This window comes from Jaculus jaculus, chromosome 2, assembly GCF_020740685.1.
Source record: "Jaculus jaculus isolate mJacJac1 chromosome 2, mJacJac1.mat.Y.cur, whole genome shotgun sequence".
NCBI lineage: Eukaryota > Metazoa > Chordata > Mammalia > Rodentia > Dipodidae > Jaculus > Jaculus jaculus.
The window spans coordinates 129,057,805-129,076,352 of NC_059103.1; positions in this window are offsets into that span (position 1 = coordinate 129,057,805).

Here is an 18,548-nt window from a genome sequence, read left to right on the forward strand (position 1 = left end):
TGTTTTTGATTTTTGTATTTCATTGTCTTTTCTCTAATTTAAAAAAAAAAAGTATTCACTTCAAATATTTCTCAGCTTTCCTTTTTTGTATTAACATGGAAAATAAGATAACACATTTTTCAATCTTTAAAATGATTCTCCTCTTTCTCTCTAAGCACACCACAAAATGCTATTAATTTTAATGAAAAATTTTAGTTGTATTCTATAAGTATTAACACATAATCTCTTCATTATTATTCAGTTAAAATATCTAATTTTTTTGTGATTTTTTTTGAGCAATGTGTTATTTAGGAATTAGATGCTTAATTGCTAACAGTTGGTGATTTTCTAGTTATTTTCTCTCATTAATTTTTAGTTTGATTCCACTGTTGGCAGAGTACATTCTCGGAGTGAAAGCAATCCTTTGAAATTTTAAAGCTTCTTTTACAAAGCAGCATATGGTTAATTTTTGTAAATGTTCTACTTGAAGATAAAAAAAATATGTATTTTACTGGTGGTGAAAGTAATGTTCTGTATGTTTCAATTAAGTTAAATTTGTTAATTAAGTTTTCTGTTCCATTATGTCTTTTCACCTTCTGTCCTATCAGCTATTGGGGATGTTTGTGTGCTGAAGCCTCACTGATTGTGAATTTATCAGCTCCTGTCTGATTTGTCTTCTTTTACTAGACACATATTAATTTTGAATTAAAATTTTCTGGTTGACGGATGTGTATACCATTACATAATATTCATTTTTATCTCTGAAAATTATTTCTACTTAAATTATGCTTTGATTTTGGCATAAAAGGATATTCTTTTTATATTCTTTTTGTTAATATTTGTTTTCCATCCTTTTACTTTTAAATACACTATTTCCTATATTTAAGTTGCTTCTCCCATAAGCAGAAAGTATTTATCTTACATCAGCTAATTTCCTTAAATTTCGTTAACTGGATTAATTTTCTACCTTTTAGTGAAATTTGTTTTCTTAGTAAAACTTCTTTTACATTTTATTTTTCACACAAATATTTATTTTATCTTTATTTCAGATGAATTCTTTTGCTTTTTGTAAAATTCTAAATTATCAACTTTATTGTTTGTCTCAGCCCCTTAATCATGGAAATCTTATTTCATTCCATTCTACTTTCCACATTTTTTTTGAGAACTCAGGTCCCAGTTTTCTGTCTTCTTTTGAAGCAACAAATTCACTTCCTTCTGCTTTGTCTCTCCTTTCTCCTCTCTCAACACTTTTAGGATGAGGAACACAATTGCTTCTTAGTGAGTCCTGTATCCTGCTGAGGCTCACAGAGTAGTAAACAGATATGAGGTGGATATCCTTCTTCAATGCAATAACATCCATCATCTCTTTACTCCGTTTTAGACAAAATGTATATTGTTTTTTATCACTCAAACAGATTGCAGTTACAGGCATGTACCACTTCACCATGCTAATATAGGAGTTCCTGTCTAAGACTATTGTCTTTAAGTTTCCCTTCCCCATCCTAAACTTTGATAGCTATTTCTGCCAACTTCAGTTCATGAAGACACTTAAAATTGTTCCTAGGCTTCGTATTTATTTATTTATTTATTCATATATTTATGGTAGTGAAAGAGGGAGATCCAGAGAGAGAGAGAGAATTGGTGCAGCATAGCCTCAGCTACTGCAATTGATCTCCAGATGTTTGCACCACATAGAGGGCATGTGCCACTTTGCACTTGCCTCACCTTTGTGCTTCTGGCTAAGACGGGATCTGGAGAGTAGACAATGGGTCCCTAGGTTTTGCAGACAAGAGCCTTATCCACTAAACTATCTCTCCAGTCCCCAGGTACCATTTTTATCCAGCAGTGGATGTGGTGATATCTTGATGATGCCCCATGGATGTCTCCATGAAATCACCTGTGGGTGCATTCCCATTGATCTCCTTCTGGTTGAAGATTCCAGGGTATCTCCTCCCACGGTGGTACTGCCCCATAGTCATCCTTTACTAGAGAGTGTCTCTGGTTTTTCTGTGACACAATGTTCAGGTACTTGGTATCCTGGCCAAAGAATTTAACAAAACACAAAAATCAGCAGGAAATGCATAGAGTTGTTAAAAAATGAAAAGTAGAACACACTGCAGAGTGGGAGCAGGTTCTAAGCAAGCATATAGCTGAAGAGCTCAGTTTTTTTTTCCCCCTAGTACAATGGCTACTTACTAGAAAAAAAGTGAATTTTTCCAAGGCATAGACCTTTCTTTGACTGTCACTGGTGTTTGATTTTTTTTTGGTTTGTTTATTTGTTTTGTGGTAGGGGATTTTCACAAATCTTGGGGTAGTCTAAGACAGTCCAAGGATTGATCTTTCTGGGTTGATGAATCCTGGAGTTAGCCTTCTTATGACTCACAATCACAGAGATTTGACCCTCCTTCCTGCCTCAATCATGACAGAGGCCCATGGATGTTTTCATCCAGTTGAGTATCTCCAAGGAGATCATGCAAACAGAGAAATGATATCAGAGTTAATCAAGAACACTTTGTTTATAAAATATAGCATATATTTTGCATAAATATTACTTAGGTTGCTTCTGCAGACATCACTTTCTATAATAAGGCATAAGCCCATATTATGTGACTTCAAAGCCAGTCCTTGAGTTGGGACACAGTGACAGCTTCCTATACTCCACCATTGCTGCTCAGTTCCTTCTGCAGAATATAAAATACATCTGAGACTAGAGAGATGGCTTAGGAAATACGTGCTTGCCTGTGAAGCCTAAGGACCCTGGTTTGAGGCTCAATTCCCCAGTACCCACATTAGCCAGATGCACAAGGGGGCACACACATCTGGAGTATGTTCGCAGTGGCTGGAGGCCCAGGTGTGCCCATTCTCTCTCTCTCTCTCTGTCACTCTCAAATAAATAAATAAAAATAAATCTGAATTATCTTTTAGAAAAATAAATAAATAAAAATAAAACACATCTGATGTTTCACTTTTACTGCGTCCATTGCATTTCAGAACTCTTCTAGAACCCTAACATGAATCCCAAAACTAAAAATAAATATTTGCAAGCACATAGCACACTCTTCTGCTATTTATGAAATTAGAATACAATTTGTTATACCTTCAACAGAGTGAAAAAAAACTAAGTAATTTCTATAATTTCATATTTACCTTATAAAAATATTTGTAATTGCTGTAATAAAACCAGACCAGTCAGGTTCTCATGTTTTAAAAAATTAATAACCTACACTCAAAGTGATCTTCGCATGATAAAATCCACTCCAGAATGTCTTATTTCTCAAAAGTCCTAAGTAATCTCTAAATTTTCATGGGACCACACACGTAAGTCCTAATAGCAAAAGGAAACTTGAACAAAATGTGTAAATCAGGAGTTATGACAACACTTGACACTACAGAGTTGTAGTAACCAGAACAGCAGAGACACTAGAGCAACAAAACAGAATATGGAGCCTAGAAGTCAGAAGACACATCTTTATCAGGCCAATCTTCAGAAGAGTCACTGAAACTGCATTGGAATAATAGTATCTTCAGTAAGTGCTGCTGGGAGAATTGGATACCTTATGCAGGAAGGAGAAGCTAGATCTCCCTTTCTTAGAACATAAGAAACTCAGCTCAAAAAAATACTAAAGACTTAAATGTAAGACCGATACTATAAAAATACTAGAAGAAAACATATCAAATGTTTCAGGATATTAAACAGGGGGAAAAAAGAAAAGCTGTTTGGGTAAGATATCACTCAGTAAATAAAAGCAAAAATATACAGATGGGATGGCCTCAAACTAAAAGCTTTAGCATCACAAAGGCAATAATGAACAGGATGGAAATAAAATTTAGAGAAGGGAGGGAATGTTTTCAAATCAAACAGCTGAGAGAAGGGGTTATTTTCCAGACATATAAGGGGTTCAAACATTTCAATAGCAAAAAAGCTGCCAAATAACTTAATTAAGAGAATGAGCAAATCACATTTCTCAGTGCATAATGCATACAAAAAATGTCTTCATGTATAAGCCAAAATTTTCAACATTACTCACCATCAGGTGAAATAAAAATCTCATCTTATTCTGATTGAATAGCTATTATTGAAAAGAAAAGAGAGCACTGAGCTGGGTGTGGCGACGCATGCCTTTAATCCCAGCACTTGGGAGGCAGAAATAGGAGGATCACTGTGAGTTCAAGGCCACCCTGAGATTCCATAGTGAATTCCAGATCAGCATGAGCTAGAGTTAGACCTTACCTCGCAAAACAAAAAACAAAACAAAACAAAACAAACGAACAAACAAAAAAGTCAAAGACAGAGCACAGAGAATCAGTGGTGTTAGTTACCTTTCTCATCACTTATAGCCAAAACAACTTAAAAAAGAAAAGGTTTATGTTGGCTCACAGTTTTGGGATATAGTCCAGAGTGGAGGAAGCCACAGAGCCAGGAACATGAAGCAAGTAGTCATGTTCTGCCCACAGTCAGAAAGCAGACAGCTATCACTGCTGATGCTTAGCTAGTTTTCTCTATTTTATTCAGTTAAGTATTCCTAGCTCATGGACTGGGGCTATTTAGGATGGGTCATCCCACCTCAGTTAACCTAATTTAGAAACTCCTTCATAGATAAGAACAGAAATTTATTTTCATGGTGATTTTAAATCTCATCAAGCTGACAATCAAGTATTACTCTAAATTCTTAAAATCTATTTGCTGGACAATAAATTTGTACAACCATTATGAACATCAATGTTTCTAAAACATTTTAAAAATAGGACTAATATATGATCTGGAAATCCATTCCTGAGTCCAAAGAAATTACAAGGAATGTTGGAAAGATACTAGCTTTCCAATTTTTTATTTCAACACCAATAAAAATAGTCGGTAAATAGAACTTGGGCCTAGAGATACACACCTTTTGGTATTCAGGAGAAAACGGCCAGAATTATTGTGAGTTCCACACAATATGGTCTATATAACAAGACTCTGACTCAAAACAAAAGAGAATAACAAAAACAAAAACCCAAAATGTCTACAAAGTATTTCCATGATGTATGGGTTAGTATTCACCTACAAAAGATTAAATTCTTTCATTACAACCATATAAATGAAATTGTGGGTGATTATGCTAAGAGAAATAAGCTGGGCATAGAGAGATAAAAACTGCCTGATCTCTCATTATGCTCATTCTAAAAACAAGTTTTCATAGAAGTTGAGGATAGAATAGGGATTTCCAGAGATTGGGAAGGGTAAACAGGAGGGAGGGATAGATAAGGGTTGGTCAACAGATACTAAATTATAGTTACTAGAAAAAAGTTTTCTTATGGCATGCTATGGTGACTAGCTAGATGCTTTCTAGACTCTGTTCTTGATTTTCAAGGTTTCGTGCAAGTTTCCTGAGAAGGAAGCCTGAGTGCTGTGGCCCATGCTTTTGCCCAGAATTTAGAATAAATGAATGGGGACTCTGTACTTATATAAATGAGACTTAAGTGCATGGATAGCATTATATTGATTATAGTGTGTGAATTACAACAATAGGAATACAGAAGAAGCAGGATAACATAAGTGTTTTCAGTGTAGGTTGGGATAGGCTTTACTAGGAAAATTATTGAAATTCTATGCTTAATAAAATTTGATATGTTAAAAAAACTGTTATTCTCATAAAAAGGAAGCTTTTAAATAAGTTCTACTTCCAAGTTTCATGCTATTAGTAGTAAAGGTATTAGGTGGATAAGCAGGTGGTATTAATTCCATCTGTAATAAATCCCAACTTTTAACCATTGGATGAAACAGAGCATCTGCGTGGTATTGACTGCTCTCACTGATAATAGATTTCATCTTTAATCTTCTCAGAAAATGTAGTCAGCTCTGTCCTTACTCTTAAGGGTCATTCAGAAGGCTTTTTTAGAAAGGGATGGCTCCTGCTCTGAAAACCACAGCAGTTGGGCGAGACCTGATTCACTGTGGTCAGGGCAGGCAATCTAGTTGCTCCCATTACTTCTCCCATATGCAGGTGATGAAAGGTGAGCAGAAACAAACATATTTCTGCCAGAGTACAAAGTTCAAAACTTTTCACTAAGCTTTCCTCTTAAACGGCTGAGTCATAGGGCCTGTTCAAGTTCTCTTGATCATTTCCCTCAGGGAGGTAACAGATGAGAGAAAGACAAGAAGATCTGGAAGATCAAAAACCAGGAGCAAATAACTTTAATGAAAGAAACAGTGGGCTGAGAAAATGATTTGAATGAGTTTTTGTAGTCCTCCTACATGTCTGCTCTGAGGAGAAAATAGTTTAGGCTATATACCACTTTCCTACAAGTAAAAGGAATGTGCTTGTGTCCTGGAAAGACAAACTGCCTTTTGTAGAACATTAGCAATGGACAGTGTGCCAAATGGACAAAATGCCCCATATAATTCTTCATGATATTAAACTTTTTGGGGTTCATTCATTCCAGACCCTCCTGTAGAATTTCTTGTTTTCCTGTAATGCTTTTCTTAGAAGACACTCTCTTTCGACTTTTCTTTATTACTTACAGACAACAATTCTGTACAGTGGCCAAGGCCACAGTTCCTAATTTTCAATACCATGAACTATTATAGACCTTACTGCTGACTGAAGTTTTAACAAAATACCATTTTTTCTTATCTAAATGCTATTCAAAGTAGCAGTTCTATTTCAACTGTATAGACTTAACACTATTTCTATCCTTGACTCTCAAATTATGTGTAGCAATTCCTATAAAATTATGATGCAAATGATGTATTATATCATCCCAATGACAAAGGACAGTTGTATAGATTATATTTATAATACTATTGCAAAATACTTTCTCCTCAATAATTTTAGACATGTTATTTGTCCAGGAAGTGTGTTTAACCTATGAGTCATCTTTCTTGCTCAGAAATGATATTCCTAAAATTATTAAGGAGAAAGTATTTTGCATCATAATTTTCATCTTATAGACCATGGAACTATGAGGCCACTAAATCTCTAGAACTAACATAAGCACAGTGGCCACACATGTTTGTAACCTCAGTCCCATATGGAGCTAACCCCAGAACTGCCGGAGCTCCTATACTCCATAATGGAAAGTTCCATGATAAATAAGAGTCTCTGGCTCAAACAAGAATGGGCAGAAAAGCATGGAGCAAGACACCTTACATCCTTCTCCAACCATGTATGCAATGGCATGGGCACATATACTTGCGTAAACCACTTACACAAACACACACACACACACACACACACCCAACACCCCCCCTACACACAGAGGCAATAAAAGTGATCATTTCTATTTATCCTTTTATGAATTCACCTTGAATAATTTAGATGCCTCTTAAAATACATAGATGGACAATTTTACAGAAAATTTGGGAAAGCAGTTTAAGGGAAATATATAACAAAAATCTATTAGGAGCTTATTGAATACATACACATATTGTTTTAAATTGGAATCAATGAAATTTAAGAAGAAAACTATTTTATTCCAATTCACAGAAAAATTAGTGCATGAAGAAAGTAAAATGTGGAAACTATACTGTAGATATTATGAAAACCATTTCAAAATTATGCAATGTTTATTCATAGCTCAATGTCTACAAATACTTTGAATATTGATTATTAATATAGTTCCATGCATTCAAAATGCACAAACAATATTTAAATATAAAATTATTAAAGTTACTTTACTAGCCATTGAAGAATCTGTTCTGTTTCTGAAGGTAATTAGATCCAAGGAGATAAACTACCCCTTACACATCAGCCAAGCCACAGCTGAAATCACAGAGGAATTGTGGAGATGAGCAAGAGTGCTACTTCCATGGTGCACCTGATAATCAGCACCAGGGTGAAGGAGACAGACCCTGAACCCTCAACACCTACCAAAGCAGAGGTTCAGAAGCTCCTAAGAGCTCATCAATGAAGTAGTCTTAAAACTCATCCAACACAGCTCAGGGAATTTTTCAGAAGAGGGGGAAAAAAGATTGTAAGTGCCACAGGTTGGCACACCATGCCCAGAGGCATTCCTTCCATACTTCAAAATAACTGACTGCTGCTCCCACAATGCATAACCCCCAACCCCATAGGGAATACTTGCAACTTCACTGAGGAGGGTCCCCAGTGGAATGGAGGCAGAGATGAAGGAAAAGAGGATACCAACACATGGTGTATCCATACAAAATAAGTTGATAATAATAATAATAATAAATAAAATAAATGGAAAAATTATTAAAGTGAGGGGTTGAGATGGCTGAGCAGTTAAAAGCACTTGCTTGTAAGGCCTGCTGGTTGGGATTTGATTCCTCATTACTTACTTAAAGCCAGAGACACAAAGTGGTACATGCCTCTGGAGTTAATCTGCAGCTCCAAGAGGAATTTTGGCAAACCCATACTCTTTCTCACTCAAATAAATTTATATTTTTTCTTTTGTTTTCTTTTATTTTTCAAGGTAGGTTCTCACTCTAGGCTAGGCTAACCTGGAATTAACTACATAGTCTTAGGTTGGTCTCAAACTCAATGTACTCCTCCTATCTTTGCCTCCCAAGTGCTATAGTTAAGGGCTTGTGCCATCACACCCAGCCCGTTCATTTATTTTTTTATATTTCTTTTTTTTAAATTAAATTATTAGTTTTCTTTTCAGCAAATACAGGCAGTTTGGTACCATTGTTTAGGTTAATCCATGATCTACCCCCTCCCATTGGACCCTCCTTGTTGATGTAAATGGGTCGTGCATTGTGGAGTTAGTCCACAGTTATTGGTACCATAAATGTCTCTGCATATCATGACCCAATATGTGACCCTGACATTCTTTCCACCCCCTCTTCGGCAAAATTTCCCTGAGCCATGGTGGGTTCGTTTTTGGTCTGCTTCAATGATGAGGTGTTGGGGACCTCTGAGGCTCTGGCTCTCTGATTTGGTAGGAGTTGATTTTTCTCTGTGTTGGTCTCCTTCCCCCTTGTGCTGGTATCCAGTTCATCAGGAAAACAGCACCCTTGCTTGTTTTGCCAATTTTCTTTAGTTTCAGTCAGGCACCTTTTGAGGTATGTTGGGGCAGCTCTCTCCTTAAGATCTGCATCTAACTGAAAAAGAGAAGCAGATTCTCCAACGGAGAGTAAGTTAGCACCCGTAAAATTGAGATAACACTTACTTTTTTGATTGAGAGTTTAATAGGTGTAGGCCCTCATGTAGCACATGATTAATGGTAGCTTGATATTGGAGAGTGGGCTTATGTTTGGATATGGTTCTGACTTGTTTCCCAGTTCCAGCTATGGGTCTCATACCACTGAGGGGATCAGTTAGCCAAATCAAGAGCAGGTGGTTCCCCACCATGGCTGTGTGCCACTATTGCACTTATGTGGGCATCACACCAGGTTATTTGTTGCTAACTAGGTTAGACCATGAGTTGCTTGGACAGATATTGGTCATTTACTCCAGTCGCCCATGTAGCACCTTCTGGCACTAGACACGCTGACTGTCTGGGGACTGACTCTCTCCTGGCTTCCAGCCATGCCATTGGATTTTACGTGTCAGCTGCATATGGAGTCTTCAGCAATAGGGTCTTACCACTGTCCTTTGGTGGGTCATCAAGTACTCTCACAGAAGTCTGTCATTGTTTTAGGAAACCTTGTAGGTTTCTCTGATCAAAAGCTCTTTGCCAGCCCCTTCATTTTTGATGAGTCAATTCTTATACATGTCTCAAAAGGAAACTATCTAAAAGATGTCCACATTCTGAGTGACAAAAAGTAGGTGTGTTCATTTTAAGAGGCCTTGTAGCTCAAGCAGAAGCAACTTTGAATTGTCACTTTATTGTCTTATCTGTGTGCCTTCCTGCCTCCCTCCCACTCATACCACTGAATAGCCTTTCTCCTTTAGAGACCTTGAAGGCATTTTATCTCCCACTGTCTCCTCCACTGCCTGCTTCTTCCATTATTTAATCTATGCCCAGATATACCCTTTCCCCAGAAACTCATAAAAGCAACTCTGTGTTGTTTGGAACTGAAGCTTGAGCTTTGGAATCTTGCCCGTGCTCTGCTATGGAATATGCCTTTCCAATAAACCCTTTTTTTTTTTCCTCATAAATGAATCTGCTTCATCATTTGTCTCTACCAGCAACCTCTAGTTAACTTTTATGCTTTTTATTTTTTATTTTTATTTTTATTTATTTTTTTTTTACTGAGAGTATGTAATATGGGCAGATTATTTTTTATTTTTTATTTTTGTTGTTTTACTGCCAACGTGAACAGAGAGAAAACATGGGAACAACAGATTTTTTTTTTTTTAATGAGAGCTAAGATCTTTGAGAAGGAAACACATGAGCAGATCCATGAACATCAGATTTGATATGCAGCACAAGTTAAATTTAGATATTATGTCTAGATTTATAAAATATCACCAAAAGTCAAGAGTTAAGGAAACCATAATTATATGATAATATTACATATAAAAGTACAATGCATTGGTAGAGTTATAAAACATATACAAGTTTTGCCAGAAGGTGATCCTGGAAGAGGAAATAGAACTATGGTGATTTAAGTTCTTATATTTTATGTGAAGCATAATATTTAAATGTAGACTAATTAATTTGAAGATGAATAGACACATATTAAAGCACACACACACACACACACATGCACACAAATCAGGTATGGAGGACAAACCAGTAGTGGAAATAAAATAAGGCAAATGCAAATATTTAATTCAAGAGAAGGAAGTAAAAGAGAAAAACAAAACACATAACAGTTGCATGAACTGGAGACAAAGAACAGAAAGTAGAAATAAACATGAAAATATTAATTATATTAAAGTAAATTATAATAAAAAGAGAGTATGTAGAAAACTTGAATAAATACCATCTAAAACTATCTATTTATGAAAGATAGTAGATTAAATGTAAAATATGGAATAAATTATATCTTAAGGATGCAGAAGATTGCTTAGCAGTTAAGGCATTTGTCTGCAAAGCCAAAGGACCCTAGTTTGACTCCCCAGGAACCATGTAAACCAGATGCACAAGGTAGCACATGCATCTTAAGTTCACTTGCAGTGGCTGGAGGCCCTGGCATGCCCATTCCCTCTTTCTACCTTTTTTTTCTCCCCCTCAAATAAATAAATAAAATATATTTTTAAAATATTTAAAAATGTATAGTAATCCTAAGTGGGTATGTGCCTAATAATATGTTTTTAAAATTTCTGAACAGGGACTTACGGGTAAGATGGCTTCATAGCAGTCACACCAATCCAGCCCAGGGAGAAATTTGAGCAAAACCACAGCAAAATATACTCTACATCTGAAAAGTGAAGTGTATAGATTTTTATTCACCACGGCAGAGAAGCAGGAGAGACTAAGATCTATCAGAAAGGAGGAAATTGGTCAGAATCCCACTGAGGAGCTTGCAGACCTAGATCCACACAGACACACCTGAATCCATAGGCCCAACCCGATGCAGCAGAGGCCAAACAAGGGGATTTTCCAACCTTACCAGACTCCTTGAAAAGTCAAGAAATCTGAAGGGGACACAGGAAGAAACAGATGAGACCAGCTGAGTAGTTCCAGTACAACCCCAGGCTTCCTGAACTTTCCCATCCCCCAACTGACAGAACCACTACCGTCCATAGAACACATGCAGCAATGGCAGGGCATCCAGCACAGCTGATCAGAACACCAGATTCATAGCACAACACATAGGGATCAGAGTGGGCACTCAGTATTGGTGAGATTTGAAACCACCCCAAAAATAACAAGGCCAACTGACAAGAAAGTAGGTACATTGGCCTTCACTGTAAGTGCTAATCTCACTTTCTATGTCAGGGCAGGTTATGGATTACATATTCTTGGTTAGTTTTACCATTCTCAATTAAGCTATATTTGGTGGTTGAGTCTTGTTTCTTTAATACTTTCAGATTTTTAGGGCCTTTCTCTTTTTCTTCTGTCATTATTGGGGACAGGGTCTGATTCAGACCCAGGCTGACAAGGAGCCCATTTCAGAGCAAAAATATCAACCTCCCAGCTGGCAGGATTAAGGGTGTAGAGCAACACACACCCTTAGGGATTGTGGCTTTATATGGCTATCTGTTTGTTTCAATCCCCACACTTGCATAATCTGGGCTAGTTTTAGTTGAATGTATATATTGCTCTGTTGAATTTTAGAATTTGCCAATAAATTGCACCATCCAGTCCACTAGAATACATGAATAGCAGTCAACCTAAACAACTAGCATTACCTCTGTGGTAGGATTGGAGTACAAGAGCTATACATGGCACCTTAAACTCCTACTCCGAAGGCACATAAAGTTGGATTTGCAAATCTAAAAGCACCACAGATTATTAGAGAATCCAAGAATTAAATCAACTCAGGATACAAAAAATCACAACCTTATATTATAATACAAGAATCACAAAGAATCAAGATAATACAATCCCACTAAAAAGTATAAGTCCCTTAGAAATGCTCACCAATGAGTTTGCTTTAGATGAAATGCCTAACAAAGATTTTAAAACAAATGATTTTATCTATACTCAAAGGAATCAAAGAAGAAGACAAAGGAAGTAAAGAAGAAAACAAACTCCTGAAGCAAATCCAAGAGAACACAGGAAACTAGGTTAATGTAGAAAAAGGGTCATTGCAAGACATGAATAAATAAATAGAAATAATGAAGAAAATCCAGGCAGAAATTCTAGCACTGATAAACACAGTCAATCAAATAATTAAAAAAAAAACAAAAAACAAAAAACCTCAGTGGAAAGTCTCACCAGAAGAATGGGTGCAGAAGAGAACAGAATATCTAAGCTAGAAGAACAGGTGGCAGATCTAGTACAGTCCAACAAAGAGAACGATGAGCTTATAGGAAGGTATGAATGGGAATTTTAAGATATCTGGGACACTATGAAAAGATCAAATGTAAGAATTCAGGGTATAGTAGAATGAGAAAAATATTCCAGATGATTACTAGGCACTTACAAAATTATGGAAGAAAAATTTCCCCAAATGGGAAAGAAATGCCAATGCAGATATAAGAAGCTTTTAGAACACCAAACAGAAAAAACCTAGAAAGAACCTCTCATTGCCATGTTATAATTAAACTACTAAACTTGCAAACCAACGAAAACATATTGAAAACAGAGAGATTTGCTCAACCATGTTTATAGCTGCTCGTTACAGGAAACACCTGAACCAAAAGACATTGGAGAGGGTAGGATCAAGTCTAACCTAAATCTTCTACATATTCCCTCCCTCCCTCTCCCCCTAGCCCCCTCTCACTTGCCTCTATAACTCTTGTATATTAGTTATTTTTTCCCTCATTTTCTTAGTGGGCACTGACCTGTAACCCCCACTACCAGCATGGGGCTATCATCCACAATGAGCTTTTGATCAGAGAAACCTACAAGGTTTCCTAAAAGAATGACAGACTTCTGTCAGAGTACTTGATGACGCACCAAAGTCAGTGGTAAGACCCTATTGTTGAAGACTCCATAGCAACTGACACGTAAAATAGAATGTCATGGCTGGAAGCCAGGAGAGAGTCAAACCCCAGACAGTCAGTGTGTTTAGTACCAGAAGGTGCTACATGGGCGACTGGGGGAAATGACCAATATCTGTCCAAGCAACTCATAGTCTAACCTACTTAGCAACAAACACCTGGTGTGATGCCCACACAAGTGCAATAGTGGCACACAGCCATGGTGGGGAACCAACTGCTCTTGATTTGGCTAACTGATCCCCTCAGTGGTATGAGACCCATAGCTGGAGCTGGGAAACAAGTCAGAACCATATCCAAACATAAGCCCACTCTCTAATATCAAGCTACCACCAATCATGTGCTACATGAGGGCCTACACCTATTAAACTCTCTATTAAAAAAGTAAGTGTTATCTCAATTCTGGGTGCTAACTTACTCTCCGTTGGAGAATCTGCTTCTCTTTTTCAGATAGATGCAGATCCTAAGGTGAGAGCTGCCCCATCGTACCTCAAAAGGTGCCTGACTGAAACTTAGGAAAATTGGTGAAACAAACAAGGGTGCTGTGTTCCTGATGAACTGGATATCAGCACAAAGGGGAAGGAGACCAACACAGAAAAATCAACTCCTACCAAACCAGAGAACCAGGGCCTCTGAGGCCCCCAACATCTCATCACTGAAGCAGACCAAAAATGAACCCAACATGGCTCAGGGAAATTTTGTGGAAGAGGGGGCGGAAAGAATGTCAGAGTCACATGTTGGGTCATGATATGCAGTGACATTTATCGTACCAAGAACTGTGGGCTAACTCCACAATGCACGACCCACTTACTTCAACAAAGAGGGGCCATTGGGAGGGGGTAGGTCATGAATGAGCCTAAACAATGGTACCAAACTGCCTGTATTTGCTGAAAAGAAAACTAATAAATTAAATTAAAAAAAATAACTAAGACCTGGAATCAACCCAGATGCCTACCATTAGATGAATAGATAACCAAGTTATGGTATATCTACATGATGGAATTCTATACAGCAGTAAGGAGAAAAAAAAAAAATGACACAATGAAATTTGAAGAAAAATGGCTGAACCTGGAAGAGATCATTCTCAGCAGACTCACCCAATCATACAAAGATAGTTGTTGCATGCTCTTACTTGTCTGTCGCTCCTAACCTAAATCTCCCCACAATGTGGACATGCCTAATCAGCATCTCAATGACAAGACAATAGGGAGGGAGGGGCGGGAGAGAAGAGTAAGACTGGGGGTTGGAGACACAAAAGTTGATCGAAATGGCAGGTACCATAAAATTCTATGTCATAAAAGACAGACTAAATGGTTGAACATTCATCAAGTCCTTAGAGGGAATCAGTGAATCACAGGGCCCTAAAGAGGGTATGATGAAGATTAACCTTAATCCCCCATTACTATCTGTCTCTCTCTCTCTCTCTCTCTCTCTCTCTCCCCCTCTTCTCTTTGCCTCTTATATTATCTATCTTTTTCTTCCTTCTTTTCCTTGGTGCTGGCCTGTAACTCACCGTATCAGCATATGGTAAATATACACAATGAGCTGTTAATCAGACTTACAAGGTATCCCAAAGGAAGACAGATTTCTGTCAGAGTACTTGATGACCCACCAAAGGTTAATTTTAAGACGCTACTGCTAAAGACACCATATGCTGTGGGTATGGAACATGAATGAACCTGTCTGGAATCTGGAAGAGAGTCAGTCACCAGACAGTTAGCTCATCTAGTGCCAAAAGGTACTAAATGAGTGACTGGGGGGAAATGATCAACATCTGTCCAAGAAACAACCTGATGTGATGTTCACACAAGTGCAGTACTGGTACACAGCCATGGTGGGTAACCAACTGCTCTTGATTTGGCGAAGTGATCTGCTCAGTGCAATAGGACCCATAGCTGGAGTTGGGAAACAAGTCAGAATCATATCCAGAAATTGAACCTAATCTGGAGAAATGGCTTAGTGGTTAAGGCATTTGCCTGAAAAGCCAAAGGACCCAGGTTCAATTCCCTAAGACCCACTTTAGCCAGATGCACAAGGGGGCACAAGCATCTGGAGTTAATTTTCAGTGGCTGCAGGCTCTGGAAGACCCATTTTTTCTCTCTCTCTCCCTCTTTCTGTGTCAAATAAACAAAAAATAAAATGAGCCCACTCTCCATTATCAAGCTCTGACCAATGTGGGCTATAAGAGGGCCTATACCTATTAAATTCTGTCTAAAATAATAATTATTATCCCATTTATCTGGTACTTACTTCACTCTCCATTGGAAAATTTGCTTCTCTTTTTTAGATGGATACAGGTCCTGAGGAAAGAATTAGCCCATCACACTTCAGCAGGGCCCCAGCTAAAACCAAGAGTAATTGGGGACATGAGTAAGAGTGCTGTTTGATTGCTGAAACTGGTACCAGCACAAGGGTGAAGGAGATAGACAAAGAGAACATTCTATTCCTACCAAACCAGATATCCAGAGATACAGAGGCTCCCAAGACCTCATCACTGAAGTAGACCTAAAATGAACCCAACATGGCTAAGGGAAATTTGCGGAAGAGGGTGTGGAAAGATTGTTAGAGCCACAAGTTGGGACATTTTGCACAGACACATTGTTTCTTACCCATAACTAATGGCTAACCCCACAATGCACACACATATTCCTCAACAAGGAGGGTCCTTGCAGAGGGGAAAGACAGGAAGGAGGCTAACAATGGTACCAACATGCCTGTGTACATAGCTACACTGTGTACATACACTGTGTACATAGCTAAAAAAATCTAAAAAAAAAAGGAAGTCACCTATAAAGGCAAGCCCATCAGGACCATAGCAGGTTACTCAACACATATTTAAAAAGCCAGAAGGGGTTGGAATGATGTATTCCATGTTCTGAAAGATAACAACTGTCAACCAAGAATACTTTATCCTGCAAATTGAAGGAGAAATAAGGATATTCCACTAGAAAAAAAACAGGCTAACGGAATTTATGACAACCAAGTCAGCTCTACAGAAAATACTTGAAGGACTCCTTCACACTGAAGAGAAAGCAAAGCACACACACAAGAAACAGGAAAAAACAAACCATACTCAAATTACAGTTAAAACAAGAGAGTAAAGGGATACAGAAAATTCTACAAAACAAAAAGAAAGGCAGCAACAAACACATATCTTTCAATAATAACTCTTAATATCAATGGCTTCAATGCCCCAGTGAAAAGACACAGGCTTGCAGACTGGATTAAAAGGCAGGATACTGCTGTTTGTTGCCTCTAGAAAACTCATCTCACAAAAAAAGATAGAAACTGACTTAGGGTGAAAAGGTGGAAAACAGTATTTTATGTAAACGGGCCTAGGAAATAAGCAAGGGTTGCTGTCCTAATATCTGACAGGATAGACATCAAACCAACATTAGTGAGGAAAGATGAAGAAGGTCACTTTCTATTGATTAAAGGAACACTCCAACAGGAGGACCTTATAATTTTAATTGTGTATGTAACTAAAATGGGTACTCCCAATTTCATCAAACAAACACTATTAGACTTAAATTCACACATAACTCCAAACACAATTGTAGTTGGAGACTTCAGTGCCTCACTTTAATCAATTGGAAGGTCATCCTGGCAAAAAACAGAGAGATATTTGGAATCAATGACATCATGGAACAAATGTACCAAAAAATATCAACAGAACATTCTATCCAGATGCTGTAGAATATATATTTTTTTTCTCAGAAGCACATGGAACATTATCTATAATAGGCCATATATTAGGACCAACAGCAAATCTTTACAAACATAGGGAAATTGGAATAATCCCTTGTACTCTATCTAACCAAAATGGGGTTATACTACAAATCAGCAACAAGAAAAAGTACATAACATACAGAAATTGATGGAGACTAAACAGTACACTATTGAATGAGGAATGTGTCATTGAAGAAATGAAAAAGGAAATCAATAAATTCATAGAATCAAATGACAATGATAATACAACATACCAAAACCTTTGGGACATAATGGAAGCAGTCCTAAGAGGGAAATATATAGCTCTAAGTACCTATATTAAGAAATTAGAGAGTTCACAAGTAAATACTTTAATGCTTCACCTTACAACCTTGGAAAAATAACAAGGGAATCCAAAAATTAGTAAATGGGAAGAAATAATAAAGATTAGGGCAGAAATTAATGAAATAGAAACAACAACAAAAAAAAAAAATCCAAAGTATCAATGAAGCAAAGAGTTGGTTCTTTGAAATGATGAACAGGATTGATAAACCATTAGAAAATCTGACCAGAAAAAAGAGAGAAGAGACAAAAATTAATAAAGTTAGAGATGAAAAAGACAGAATGACAACAGATACCAAAAAAAAAAAATTCAGAATATCATAAGGACATACTTTAAGAATATATATGCCTCTAAGTTTGAAAATCCGAAAGAAATGGATCATTTCCTTGATTCACATAACCTATCAAAATTAAATCAAGATAAGAAAAATCATTTAAATAGACCTATAATCAGTACAGAGATTCAGGCAGTTCTAAAAAGTCTCCCAACTAAAAAAAGTCCAGGCCCAGATGGATTCACTATTGAATTTTACCAGGTCTTCATGGAAGAACTAACACCACTGCTTCTCAAACTTTTTGATAAACTATAACAGGCATAAATTTCACCAAACTCCTTCTATGAAGTCAGTTTCACCCTGATACCAAAACCAGAAAAAGACAGAAAGAAAAAAAGAAAATTATAGATCAATCTCCCTAATGAGCATAGATGCAAACATTTTCAACAAAATATTGGCAAACAGAATACAAGAATATATCAGAAAAATTATTCAACCCAACCAAGTAGGCTTTATTCCAGAGATGCAGTGATCATTCAACATATGCAAATTGATACATGTATTTCTATATGTAAATGGACTGAAGGACAAAAATCGCACAATCATCTCAGTAGGTGCAGAAAAGGCATTTGGCAAAATCTAATATCCCTTCAAGGTAAAAGTCCTACAGAAAATGGGAATAAAAGGAACATATCTCAACATGATAAAAACTATTTATGACAAACCTATAGCCCACATAATAATAAATGGGGAAAAACTTCAAGCCTTTCCGCTAAGTTTAGGAGCAAGACAATGGTGTCCT